The following is a 13,850-nucleotide window of genomic DNA, read 5'->3' as shown; positions in this document are numbered from 1 at the left end:
GACACGTTATGTCCCCGATCCTGGAGTCTTTACATTCCATATACCAAAGTTTACTACCTAGCCACATATCTATGCAGGAGTAGGATCCATGGACTCTGGAGAAAAAAACAAAAAAAGAGTAGTCCCTATCCTTTGGATATTGTAGGCACCATATATCATAAAGGACCCAATGATCCATGAGAATTTTCAGCCATTCTCTATGCCCTTTAGGCCCCCTGCCAGACTGGTTGCTATGATCCAACTGAAGATTTAAGATGGTATTAAAATCACCTCTCATTAGTAGAGGCCCTTGAAGAAAATCACTTAAAGATTGGTCTATCTGGGTAAAGTACTCGCCCTGATTGTGATTAGGTGCGTAGACATTAAGGAGTGTGACAAGAACATTGTCAATTTTGGTCACCAGTGCTATGCATCTACCCTTCCTATCTTTTCTACTATCTATGATTTCCACTCTTAAATCTTTAGCAAACATAATACCTAACCCACATGTCTTTTTCTCCTCACAGTTAGAAGCTAAAAAAATCTACGGATAGTACCTACCCATAATAGCCTTTCATCCTTTCGGAGTAGATGTGTTTCTTGGATAAAATAGACCGTTGCCGTATGCGCTCGTGCATCATTAAAAAGCAGTTGACGCTTCCTAGGCCCTTAACATTAAGGGATACGATATGCAGATCAGCTATTGTGGGTGTTAAGTAAACTGCCGACTGCTAAGCCCCTCCAATAATCTATGATTTCACGCACCTCTGCACACATGGAATCCCAAACCTATACACCAGAGATTTTCTCCATTTAACTTGCCCACCCCCCTCCCCCTACATGCATTAGTGAGGTTCCCATCCTCACCCTTATTTCTACGGAGGAATGACATTATCCCGTGTAGCCCATTCAATGTGAACCTTATAAGAATTGTTACTGAGCTCATTTACATGAAATTCCCCTCCTTTTACATGTTATATCCTCATGAACTAGTCCAAACATCCCAAAGGAGTTCAGTCTTCAGTCTCGCTGCAATTAAGCTTTCCCCGGCGTTGGATCCTTTGCGCATATACAGAACAAAAAATAAGATAGCGAATGGAAGAAGAGGCCCCAGACGTCATATTGAACCCAATGGTCTCCAAGTGAAAATACTGGTTCATCCATCGGTATTCCCAGCCGGCTCTTTATTGCCCTCTTGTCTCAGGCGCTTCCCACCTTTCCCCATTCTTTACCATTTGGTAGTGTCATATTCCCAGCGGACTGACCCCCTTGGCTCTGCGTTTTCACCTCAATACCTTGCTGCCACAGGAATTTTTTGGCTCCCTCTGGAATTCTCGCTGTACAGGAGGTCCCACTGATGTTAAACAGTAGACCAAACGGGTACAACATTCTCCGCTCTCAGGGTATCGGTAATACTTTTCATAGCCTTGCGTTTTTGCAGCATAGCTGCCGAAAGATCATTAAATATTTGAATCGCTGATCCGTGCCACATGATATTCCCTAGTGTACGAGCCTTGTTCATAATGGGTTCCTTAACCGAGAAACTATGTAAACAGGTGATGACTTCCCAGGGCTTATTGTTAGATTGTTTTCCCAGTGCTCTATGTGCCCGGTCTATGGCTATATTCTGTTCATATGGCTGCTGAGCCTCAGTGCTGAGTACGGCCCTGCAAATGTCCTGGACTAGTACCACATAATCAGTGGTTTTCTTCTGCCTCTGGGATTCCTCGGATTCGTATGTTGCTTCGTCTGTGCCTGTTTTCCATGTCCTCAAGTTTGTTGGCCATTTCTTTGGTCGCTTGTTCTTTGGCTTGCTGCGTGATGGTTGCGGCATGCTCATCTGTGATCTGTTCCATCGCATTCACCCTCTCACCGATCTCCTCCACCTCGATTCGCAGGGCCCCCATATTTTCTTTGATTTCATAAGAACATAAGAAAATGCCATACTGGGTCAGACCAAGGGTCCATCAAGCCCAGCATCCTGTTTCCAACAGTGGCCAATCCAGGCCATAAGAACCTGGCAAGTACCCAAAAACTAAGTCTATTCCATGTTACCATTGCTAATGGCAGTGGCTGTTCTCTAAGTGAACTTAATAGCAGGTAATGCACTTCTCCTCCAAGAACTTATCCAATCCTTTTTTAAACACAGCTATACTAACTGTACTAATGACATCCTCTGGCAACAAATTCCAGAGTTTAATTGTGCGTTGAGTAAAAAAGAACTTTCTCCAATTAGTTTAAATGTGCCCCATGTTAACTTCATGGAGTGCCCCCTAGTCTTTCTACTATCCGAAAGGGTAAATAACTGATTCACATCTACCCGTTCTAGACCTCTCATAATTTTAAACATCTCTATCATATCCCCCCTCAGCCATATCTTCTCCAAGCTGAAAAGTCCTAACCTCTTTAGCTTTCCTCATAGGGGAGGTGTTCCATTCCCCTTAACATTTTGGTAGCCCTTCTCTGTACCTTCTCCATCGCAATTATATCTTTTTTGAGATGCGGCGACCAGAATTGTACACAGTATTCAAGGTGCGGTCTCACCATGGAGCGATACAAAGGCATTATGACATTTTCCGTTTTATTCACCATTCCCTTTCTAATAATTCCCAACATTCTGTTTGCTTTTTTGACTGCCGCAGCACACCGAACTGACGATTTCAATGTGTTATCCACTATGATGCCTAGATCTCTTTCTTGGGTTGTAGCATCTAATATGGAACCCAACATTGTGTACTTATAGCATGGGTTATTTTTCCCTATATGCATCACCTTGCACTTATCCTAGATAGGATTTTAGACAGTGCTGGGGAGGAGCCGGCTGTCGTGGTACATGTGGGCACCAACGACATAGGAAAATGTGGGAGGGAGGTTCTGAAGCCAAATTTAGGCTCTTAAGTACAAAGCTTAAATCCAGAACCTCCAGGGTAGCATTCACTGAAATGCTCCCTGTTCCACGCGCAGGTCACCAGAGGCAGGCAGAGCTCCGGAGTCTCAATGCGTGGATGAGACGATGGTGCAAGGAAGAGGGATTCAGTTTTGTTAGGAACTGGGGAACCTTTTGGGGAAGGGGGAGTCTCTTCCGAAGGGATGGGCTCCACCTTAACCAGGGTGGAACCAGACTGCTGGCGCTAACCTTTAAAAGGAGATAGAGCAGCTTTTAAACTAGAACAAAGGGGAAAGCCGACAGTCGCTCAGCAGCGCATGGTTCGGAGAGAGGTATCTTTAAAGGATACTAATGATGCATTAGAATTAGGGCATCCTGAAAGGTCAGCTGGACCCTGTGTCCGGCTGGCCAGGATAATGTGGGCCCAGGCTCGCTCTGGGAGCAGGTCCAGGCCTGGGGCGGGTGCCTCAGGGAGGGGACAGTTAGGTCAGGTTAGGGTCAGGAAGGCAAGGGGGGGCGCCAATCCCTACTCTGCGCCTTGTGGGCGCAGAGGGGCGCCAATCCCTACTCTGTGCCTTGTGGGCGCAGAGTAGGGATTGGCAGACAAGGAGCAGTTGTGTTGGCCTGCCGTGATTGGCAGGCGAGCACGAGGATGACCGTGGGTAGGTGGAGTCTCGGGGCAGCGCGTCGTCTGCCTCTCACTTCGCCGCGACTGCCCCGAGAGCCGGCAGGCCGTTTTTTCTGGCTTCTAAAACATACGAATTAAAAAAAAAAAGAAGACGAGGGAGGGAACAAAAGAAGGAGAGAGGCGGGCCGAGAGATTTACATGCGGCTCTCCGGGCTGTCGCGATCGAGGAGGCTAGCAGCGGGGGCTGCGACGGGCCGGAGGTTGGCTGGTGGCAATTCAGGAACCGGGGTGGTGATGGAGTCTGAGGAGGCTGCCTGTGTTCCCGGAGAACAGGAGGAGGGTGGAGTCTTACCGGTGTGGATACACGAGGCTGTCCCGCTGGAGGCTGACTGGGTGAGTCCTGAGCCACTGGGGGTTGCTGGGGCCAGCGGGCGGACTGTGGTTGGCGGAAGGGGAGTAGGGGACGTGGAAAGAGGAAGCCCTCTGCGGGACGGAGGTCCCAGACAGGTGGGGGCAGGGCGGGCCGTCGGTAGCGGGAGAGCCACACGAGCTTCCCGATCTCACTCGCATGCGCGGGGAGGGGGGAGAGGACGAGGAGCAAGGTCTGCTGGGCCAGAGCGGGGCTCAGCGAGAGGCACAGTGCGTGGGGTCCCAGTGCAGGGAGTAGGGGTAGAGGGGGGTCATGCAGGGAGCGTCGCGATGTTCAGGGGTGGAGGCCCAGCGGGGTCTGCAGGCACAATAGGGCAGGGCGGCGCGGGTGCTCGTCTGGCCCCTGCTTTGCCTTCTTTTGATGTTTCGCCTCGCGGCATATCCCTGGGGGGCGGCAGGCAGGGTGGCTTAGGGAAGGCCTGGAGGAGGGTTCGGGGGAGCCGAGTTGGCCGGATGATGGAGGGAATTGGTTGGGATGGAGGGGATGGAGGGGATGGAGGGGAGCGCCAGGCTAGTCGCCTTCTGAGTGGCAGGAAGAGGCGCTCTGTGGCGCGTGAAGTTTTTGCTGCAGGCCGGGAGGGTTTTACAGGGGAAGCGAATGGTAGGGGGATGGGGCTCCAGTCTTCCCATGTTGTCCCGCTTGGTCCCGTGCGAACCCCTCCCACGCGGTCCTCGGCAGGGGTCGTTCTGAGGACTCTTTTCCTCGGGGTTGGAATGGTTCGGGGAGCGGGGGGGGTCGGCAGGGGATGGGTGGCCGGGGAACTCTGATACTGTTCCCGGATCTAGGCTTGTGGCAGGGAGGGCCATTGGGCTTGGGCAGGTTCCTTCTCCTGCTCCTGCTTGTGTTCCGCAGGAGGATTTGACAAGCGCGGAGTGGGAGGAGCCGAGGCCGTCGAGGCAGGATGCGGCGCCCACGGAGGACGGACGTGCGCCTCGGCAGCTTGCAGGAGTTCCAGGCTTGACAGCAGCGGATCGTGCGTTGCAGGGTGAGTTGGTTTTATTTCCCAGGGGTGGTGTACGCGAAGGGACGGAGGCTGTGGATCGGAGTATGGACAGGACTGGGGCAGACATCGGAGGGGAGTGTGAACAGGGGTTGGAAGAGGGGGGTCGGCTTGGGGGATGTAGCGGGTCGGGTGCGAAAGGCACCTGCAAAGAAATACAAGTCCAAACGGCGGCGAGCGCAGGATAGTTTGTAAAACTCCTGGGTCTTCGTCCTCTTCATTGTCTTCCTCCTCCACTTCGTCCGACTCTACTGGATCGGGGAAGGCGGTCTCCAAGATGGGGGAAGCGGTGCGGGGTACTCCAGCGCTGGTTGCACTTACGGAGTTATGGGAGGAGGTGCCCAGGGCGCTTCGGAAGAAGATACAGCACCGAAGGTTTATTGATATTTTTCAATTGTTAGAGGGACGTCGCGGGAAGAGAAGAGAGAAGAAAAAGCGGGGAAAAAGCGGGCGTTTTCCCGGAACCTGGTGACGGTCGCACAGAACATTCATAATTGTATGCGTTCCTTTTTGCGGATGGCAAGCGTGATCGGCCATTATGACCCATCCCAATATGGGCCTCTGTTATCGTATGCGGATGCGATTTTGGCTGCCAGTAAGACTTACGAAGGCTGGTCGTGGTTGAACTACGATGAGCGTTTCCAGGACCGTATGGAGGAAAACAAATTTATGTCCTGGGGTACTCAGGATGTGGGTTTGTGGCTGACGCAGATGGCCTCCAAGGTCACGGTGGGGGGTTCGGGGGCAGGTGCGTCCCTGGGAGTAGGTTCCAATCGGCCATTTCGTACGGGGTTCCCCATGGTTAGCACGGGTAAGGCCGGAGCGGGCGGTAGCGATGTCTGTTGGAGGTTCAACAGATCCACATGCATGTTTAATGACTGTAAATTCAAGTACGCATGTGCCTCTTGTGGAGCGGGGCACCCTGCCTCCAAGTGTGTCAAGAGGCAAGGGGACGGGCTCGGCTCCTCTTGGGACCAAAGGGTGAGGTAAGTAAGGGCTTTGGTAGGGCGGCCACGCCTATCCGTATAGAAGCGATGCGTCCATGGCTGCAGGCGTACCCAGTGGGCGCGATGGCGGAGGTGTTAACCCGAGGTTTTACACATAGGTTTCGGATCCCATGTTCAGGGGGGGACCCGGTGGGTGGTGGGATGAGTTGTCCTTCGGTTAACCGTTTGACCCAGGTGGTTCGGGCTAAATTGCAGGTGGAGATTGATCTAGGCTGTATTGCTGGTCCTTTTGCGGCGCCCCCACTTCCAAATTTGGTCTTTCCCCTTTTGCAGTGGTGCCAAAACGGGAGCCAGGCAAATATCGTTTGATTCATAACCTGTCGTTCCCTGACGGGGGCTCGGTGAATGACTTTATTCCCAAGGATTTGTGTATGGTCCATTACGCCTCATTCGATTCAGCTGTACGGGTGATTTTGCGTTGTGGACCGGGTGCGTTGATGGCAAAGGCTGACATTGAGGCGGCTTTCAGATTATTGCCCGTAGACCCAGAGAGTTTTCACCTGTTGGGTTTTAGTTTTCAGCAGGAGTTCTATTTCGATATGTGTATGCCAATGGGTTGCTCCATAGTGTGTGCCTACTTTGAGGCATTCAGCTCCTTCCTGCATTGGGTGGTGGGGCGACGATCTGGTTCTTCGATCCTCGTCCTTTACCATGATGATTTTCTGTTGGTGGGCTCAGCTGGCGCAGGCGATTGTATGACTTTGTTGAGTTGTTTCCAGGAGGTTGCTAGGGAGTTCGGAATTCCTCTGGCAGAAGGTAAAACAGAAGGTCCATGCACTAGGTTGGTATTTTTGGGGATTGAAGTGGACTCAGTTGCAATGGTGTCGCGCTTGCCTCCGGATAAAGTAGATCGGTTGCGGGGTCTGGTAAGATCGGCATTACGATGGCCTAAGTTGACGCTTATAGAGTTGCAATCGCTGGTGGGCAGTCTTAACTTCGCGTGTCGAGTGATTCCGATGGGTCGAGTATTTTTGAGATGGCTGACTAGGGCTATGGCGGGGGTTCGGAAGAAACACTATCGAGTGCGCGTGACCAGTTTGATGAGGGAAGACTTGCGTGTGTGGGATCAGTTTTTGGTTGGGTTCAACGGAATCGCGTTTTGGCAATCGGATCCGCTCTCCAACCATGATTTGGACCTATTTACAGATACAGCGGGATCTGTGGGTTTTGGCGCCTATTTCCAAGTGGCGTGGTGCGCGGCGGCTTGGCCGGAGGATTGGGTGGTGTCTGGCGCCACAAAGAACATTACGTTCCTTAAGCTGTTCCCGATAGTGGTGCCCTTGCACATCTGGGGGGAGCATTTGAGAGGTAAGAGGGTGGTGTTTTGGTGTGATAACATGGGGGTGGTGGAAGTTATCAACAAGCGGGCTGCTAAGTGTCTTCGGGTGTCTGAACTCTTGCGGGAGTTGGTACTGTGTTGCATGTCGTTCAATGTGACAGTCTGGGCCTGTCATGTGCCAGGGGTTGCTAACGGTGTAGCAGACTCTCTTTCTCGTTTCAAGTGGGAGGGGTTTCGAGAGCTGGCCCCGGAGGCAGATCCCTGTGGAGTGGTGATGCCGTCTTTCCTCTGGAACGTTGGTTCCCCGAAGCCTGGACAATGCTGCGGGCTTCATTAGCCCCTTCAAAGTGGTCAAGTTACATGGGGGGTGCTCGGAAGGTTACGGCTATTTTGTCTGCAGCGGGTTGGGTTCGGGGCCCTGTATCAGATGCTGCTCTTCTCCGCTTTCTTGAGCAGAGTAAGGCTGCGGGGTGCTCGAGAGCGGCGGTGGCACGGCAACTGGCTGGGTTTTCCTTTTTTATGAGGGCTCACGGGTGGGGTTTCCCGTCGGGTAGGTTTGTAGTTCGGCGAGTGCTGGTCGGCTGGGCCAAGGAAGTGGGAAGGAGGGTGGACAGGCGTCTCCCGATTACGCACGATATTCTGTTGCGATTGTTAGATGCCTTACAGAGTATCTGCTTTTCACGCTATGAAACGGTTCTTTTTCGGATGGCGTTTGTTTTTGCCTTTTTCGGGGCTTTCAGGATTAGCGAGTTGGTGGCACGGTCGGCGGCAAGCGTGGACTCTCCGGGCTTATTGGAAAGGCATGTGACTGTTACTACTCGGTCAGTGAAAATCTGTATTCCACGGGCCAAGACGGACCAGCAGGGTAGGGGGTTATCAGTGGTGTTGCGAGCCATGCCCGGCTTGCTATCCTGCCCGGTCGGCAACACGGTGCGATATTGTCAGGGGCGAGTGAGGGGACCAGCTCAGTTCTTGGTTCATGAGGACCTACATCCTTTGACTAAACATCAGTTTGAGGTTGTCCTGCGTTCGGCGTTGTCATCGTTGGGTTTGGATGTTAGTCGCTTTGGGACCCATTCCTTTCGGATCGGGGCGGCGACGGCTGCTGCCTCCACGGGCTTGCCCGGGGAGGTGATTCGCAGGATTGGACGGTGGCGATCTGACTCGTTCAGAAGTTATGTTCGTCCGGGTCATGGACACGTATGATCGGTGTCTAACTCTGTTTTTCTTCCCAGGTGCAGAGTCTGCAGGACAGTCTGGGTGGATCATTGGGCACTCTTACACCTAATGGGCTCACAGGCATGCCTGGGACGGCCGTATGGGACGCATTTGGACTTACAAAAGAGGGGGGTTGGTTTGCATTGGCTTGGGCGACGGGGAATGGTGTGGGACGAATTGATCCCCTGTGTGCGGCAGGGTCGGGAGCGGCTCGGATCACCGCGGGCGCTGGTGATCCACTTGGGTGGTAATGACTGGGGAAAAATGTCGGGGAGGCAGTTCATCAGCATGGTCCGCAAGGACTTGATGATGGTGTCCATGCTGCTGCCGTCCACTGTCTTGCTTTGGTCAGATATTATCGTGAGGCCTGCTGAATCGGATAAGGTGATTCGGCGCCGAAGTAGATCTAAGGCGAACCAGCAGATTGGCTCCTGACTGGTTTTATTGGGCGGGCGGCACATTAAGTATGAGTGGTCTTGGGAGAAGGTCACGGGGCTTTTTGGTAAGGACGGGATTCATCTTTCATTTATTGGGATGGACCTGTTCCTTAATTCAATTCAGGAGGCCTTGGAAGAGATATTTCCCTTATAGTTGGGCCGCATCTTTGGGGGTCACAGGACATGTATGCCCGTGTCTACGGCGGATGGCCCGAGCCGATACAGCTTATGTATAGGGTAACTAAAAAGATGGAATAATGTGGCAATTTAAGAATGATGGACAACTGGGGTAGTTGTCAGTTGCGGATTCCTTGCTGGCAGGCGGTGGGAGTCCCCTGGCCTGGCTCCTTGCTGGTCGGAGGCCTGCCGGGTTGGCTCCTTGCTGGCAGGCGGTGGGGGCCTGAACCCGGTGAGGGCCGAGGAACGAGCCGTGTGGCAGGCGAGGATCGTCTTGCTAGAGGAGTGGCGGACGATTGGTTGGGTTTGTTGTTAAAATTGTAATGTTAATTCAGTGGCTCGGACCTCCAGGTTTATGAAAGCTGCGGCCCAGTTAACCCAAAGCATGTTGTCAATAGCATTTATTCGAAGTGTGAAAGGGGGCGGATGCGAGCGAGTGATGTCCTGGATGCCTACATTACCACAGTGAGGTTCCAATAATTAGAAAAATAGTCCAAGTGCCTGTAACTAAAAACTCACCTGAGCTAAAAAATTCTAACTTATCCCTATCAATTAAAAAGCAGAATGAAAATACAAACAAAAAACAAACTTTGAAATGTTTGTATGCTAATGCCAGAAGTCTAAGAAGTAAGATCGGAGAATTAGAATGTATAGCAGTGAATGACAGACTTAATTGGCATCTCAGAGACATGGTGGAAAGAGGATAACCAATGGGACAGTGCTATACCGGGGTACAAATTATATCGCAATGACAGAGAGGAGCACTCGGGAGGAGGTGTGGCGCTTTATGTCCGGGATGGCATAGAGTCCAACAGGATAAACATCCTGCATGAGACTAAATACAAAATTGAATCTTTATGGGTAGAAATCCCTTGTGTGTCGGGGAAGACTATAGTGATAGGGGTATACTACCGTCCACCTGGTCAAGATGGTGAGACGGACAGTGAAATGCTAAGAGAAATTAGGGAAGCTAACCAAATTGGTAGTGCAGTAATAATGGGAGACTTCAATTACCCCAATATTGACCTGGTAAATGTATCATCGGGTCACGCTAGAGAGATAACGTTCCTGGATGGAATTAATGATTTATTTATTTATTTATTTAGAATTTTTATATACCGAAATTCTTGTTGGGAAACAAATCAGTCCGGTTTACAGGTAACAACAATAATGCCGCGGGACGGGAAACAGTGCCCCTGGCTTTACAAGAAACATATTAAACAAGGCTTTGGTTCAGGAACCGACAAAAGAGGGAGCAATTTTAGATCTAATTCTCAGTGGAGCACAGGAATGGTGAGAGAGGTAATGGTGGTGGGGCCGCTTGGCAATAGTGATCATAATATGATCAAATATGACTGGAAAAGGAACAGTGTGCAAATCCAAGGCTCTCGTGCTAAAATTTCAAAAGGGAAACTTTGATAAAATGAGAAAAATTGTTAGAAAAAAACTGAAAGGAGCAGCTACAAAAGTAAAAAATGTCCAAGAAGCGTGGTCATTGTTAAAAAATACCATTCTAGAAGCACAGTCCAGATGTATTCCACACATTAAGAAAGGTGGAAAGAAGGCAAAACGATTACCAACATGGTTAAAAGGGGAGGTGAAAGAAGCTATTTTAACCAAAAGATCTTCATTCAAAAATTGGAAGAAGGATCAAACAGAAGAAAATAGGATAAAGCATAAACATTGGCAAGTTAAATGTAAGACATTGATAAGACAGGCTAAGAGAGAATTTGAAAAGAAGTTGGCTGTAGAGGCAAAAACTCACAGTAAAACCTTTTTTAAATATATCCGAAGCAGAAAGCCTGTGAGGGAGTCAGTTGGATCGTTAGATGATCGAGGGGTTAAAGGGGCACTTAGAGAAGATAAGGCCATCGCGGAAAGATTAAATGATTTCTTTGCTTCGGTGTTTACTGAAGAGAATGTTGGGGAGGTACATGTAATGGAGAAGGTTTTCATGGGTAATGATTCAGATGGACTGAAGCAAATCACGATGAACCTAGAAGATGTGGTAGGCCTGATTGACAAACTGAAGAGTAGTAAATCACCCGGACTGGCTGGTATACACCCCAGAGTTCTGAAGGAACTAAAAAATGAAATTTCAGACCTATTAGTACAAAATTGTAACTTATCATTAAAATCATCCATTGTACCTGAAGACTGGAGGATAGCAAATGTAACCCCAATATTAAAAAGGGGCTCCAGGAGCAATCCAGGAAACTACAGACCGGTTAGCCTGACTTCAGTGCCAGGAAAAATAGTGGAAAGTGTTCTAAACATCAAAATCACAGAACATATAGAAAGACATGGTTTAATGGAACAAAGTCAGCATGGCTTTAACTCAGGGCAAGTCTTGCCTCACAAATCTGCTTCACTTTTTTGAAGGAGTTAAACAAACATGTGGATAAAGGTGAACCGGTAGATATAGTATACTTGGATTTTCAGAAGGTGTTTGACAAATTTCCTCATGAGAGGCTTCTAGGAAAAGTAAAAAGTCATGGGATGGGTGGTGATGTCCTTTTCTGGACTGCAAACTAGCTAAAAGACAGGAAACAGAGAGTAGGATTAAATGGACAATTTTCTCAGTGGAAGGGAGTGGACAGTGGAGTGCCTCAGGGATCTGTATTAGGTCCCTTACTTTTCAATATATTTATAAATGATGTGGAAAGAAATACGACGAGTGAGAATCAAATTTGCAGATGACAAAATTGTTCAGAGTAGTTAAATCACAAGCAGATTGTGATAAATTGCAGGAAGGCCTTGTGAGACTGGAAAATTGGGCATCCAAATGGCAGATGAAATTTAATGTGGATAAGTGCAAGGTGATGCTTATAGGGAAAAATAACCCATGCTATAATTACACAATCTTGGGTTCCATATTAGGTGCTACAACCCAATAAAGAGATCTAGGTGTCATAGTGGATAACACATTGAAATCGTCGGTTCAGTGAGCTGCAGCAGTCAAAAAAGCAAACAGAATGTTGGGAATTATGAGAAAGGGAATGGTGAATAAAACGGAAAATGTCATAATAGAAACATAGAAACATAGAAATGACGGCAGAAGAAGACCAAACGGCCCATCCAGTCTGCCCAGCAAGCCTCACACATTTTTTCTCTCATACTTATCTGTTTCTCTTAGCTCTTGGTTCGATTTCCCTTCCACCCCCACCATTAATATAGCGAGCAGTGATGGAGCTGCATCCAAGTGAAATGTCTAGCTTGATTAGTTAGGGGTAGTAGGGGTAGTAACCGCCGCAATAAGCAAGCTACACCCATGCTTATTTGTTTTACCCAGACTATGTTATACAGCCCTTATTGGTTGTTTTTCTTTTCCCCTGCTGTTGCAGCAGAGAGCTATGCTGGAAATGTGTGATGTATCAGTCTTTCTCCCATGCCGTTGAAGCAGAGAGCCATGCTGGATATGCATCGAAAGTGAAGTATCAGGCACATTTGGTTTGGGGTAGTAACCGCCGTAACAAGCCAGCTACTCCCCTCTTTGTGAGTGCAAATCCTTTTTTCCATATTTCCTCTTGCTGTTGAAGCTTAGAGTGATGTTGGAGTCACAGTAACCATGTATATGTTTATTGAATAAGGGTATTGTCTCCAGGCAGTAGCCATCATTCTGGCAAGTCCCCCACTCTTCATTGGCGGCCTCTTGAATTTATGGATCCACAGTGTTTATCCCACGCCCCTTTGAAGTCCTTCACAGTTCTGATCTGCCTCTGTATCGCTCCATGGTGAGACCGCACCTTGAATACTGTGTACAATTCTGGTCGCCGCATCTCAAAAAAGATATAATTGCGATGGAGAAGGTACAGAGAAGGGCTACCAAAATGATAAGCGGAATGGAACAACTCCCCTATGAGGAAAGACTAAAGCGGTTAGGACTTTTCAACTTGGAGAAGAGACGACTGAGGGGGGATATGATAGAGGTGTTTAAATTCATGAGAGGTCTACAACGGGTAGATGTGAATCTGTTATTTACTCTTTCGGATAGTAGAAAAACTAGGGGGCACTCCATGAACTTAGCATGGGGCACATTTAAAACTAATCGGAGAAAGTTCTTTTTTACTCAACGCACAATTAAACTCTGGAATTTGTTGCCAGAGGATGTGGTTACTGCAGTTAGTATAGCTGTGTTTAAAAAAGGATTGGATAAGTTCTTGGAGGAGAAGTCCATTACCTGCTATTAAGTTCACCTAGAGAATAGCCACTGCCATTAGCAATGGTAACATGGAATAGACTTAGTTTTTGGGTACTTGCCAGGTTCTTGTGGCCTGGATTGGACACTGTTGGAAGCAGGATGCTGGGCTTGATGGACACCCTTGGTCTGACCCATAGAAACATAGAAATGACGGCAGAAGACGACCAAATGGCCCATCCAGTCTGCCCAGCAAGCTTCACACATTTTTTCTCTCATACTTATCTGTTTCTCTTAGCTCTTGGTTCTATTTCCCTTCCACCCCCACCATTAACGTAGAGAGCAGTGATGGAGCTGCATCCAAGTGAAATATCTAGCTTGATTAGTTAGGGGTAATAGGGGTAGTAACCACCGCAATAAGCAAGCTACACCCATGCTTGTTTTACCCAGACTATGTTATACAGCCCTTATTGGTTGTTTTTCTTCTCCCCTGCCCTTGAAGCAGGGAGCTATGCTGGATATGCGTGAAGTATCAGGTTTTTTTTCCTCCCCTGCCATTGAAGCAGAGAGCTATGCTGGATATGCGTGAAGAATCAGTTTTTCTTCTCCCCTGCCGTTGAAGCTATGCTGGATATGCGTGAAGCATCAGTTTTTCTTTTCCCCTGCTGTT

At 49.0% G+C, this 13,850-nt stretch overlaps 1 protein-coding gene across 6 annotated transcripts in view; it reads right to left on the bottom strand.

Moving 5' to 3' along the window:
• Positions 1–13,850, bottom strand: part of UBE2D2 (ubiquitin conjugating enzyme E2 D2) — a 590,974-nt gene that overhangs the window by 394,983 nt on the left and 182,141 nt on the right. The gene's annotated exons all lie outside the window — the stretch shown is intronic.

This window comes from Rhinatrema bivittatum, chromosome 18 (genome assembly GCF_901001135.1).
Source record: "Rhinatrema bivittatum chromosome 18, aRhiBiv1.1, whole genome shotgun sequence".
Taxonomy (NCBI): domain Eukaryota; kingdom Metazoa; phylum Chordata; class Amphibia; order Gymnophiona; family Rhinatrematidae; genus Rhinatrema; species Rhinatrema bivittatum.
This window is presented reverse-complemented; position numbering and strand designations above follow the sequence as displayed.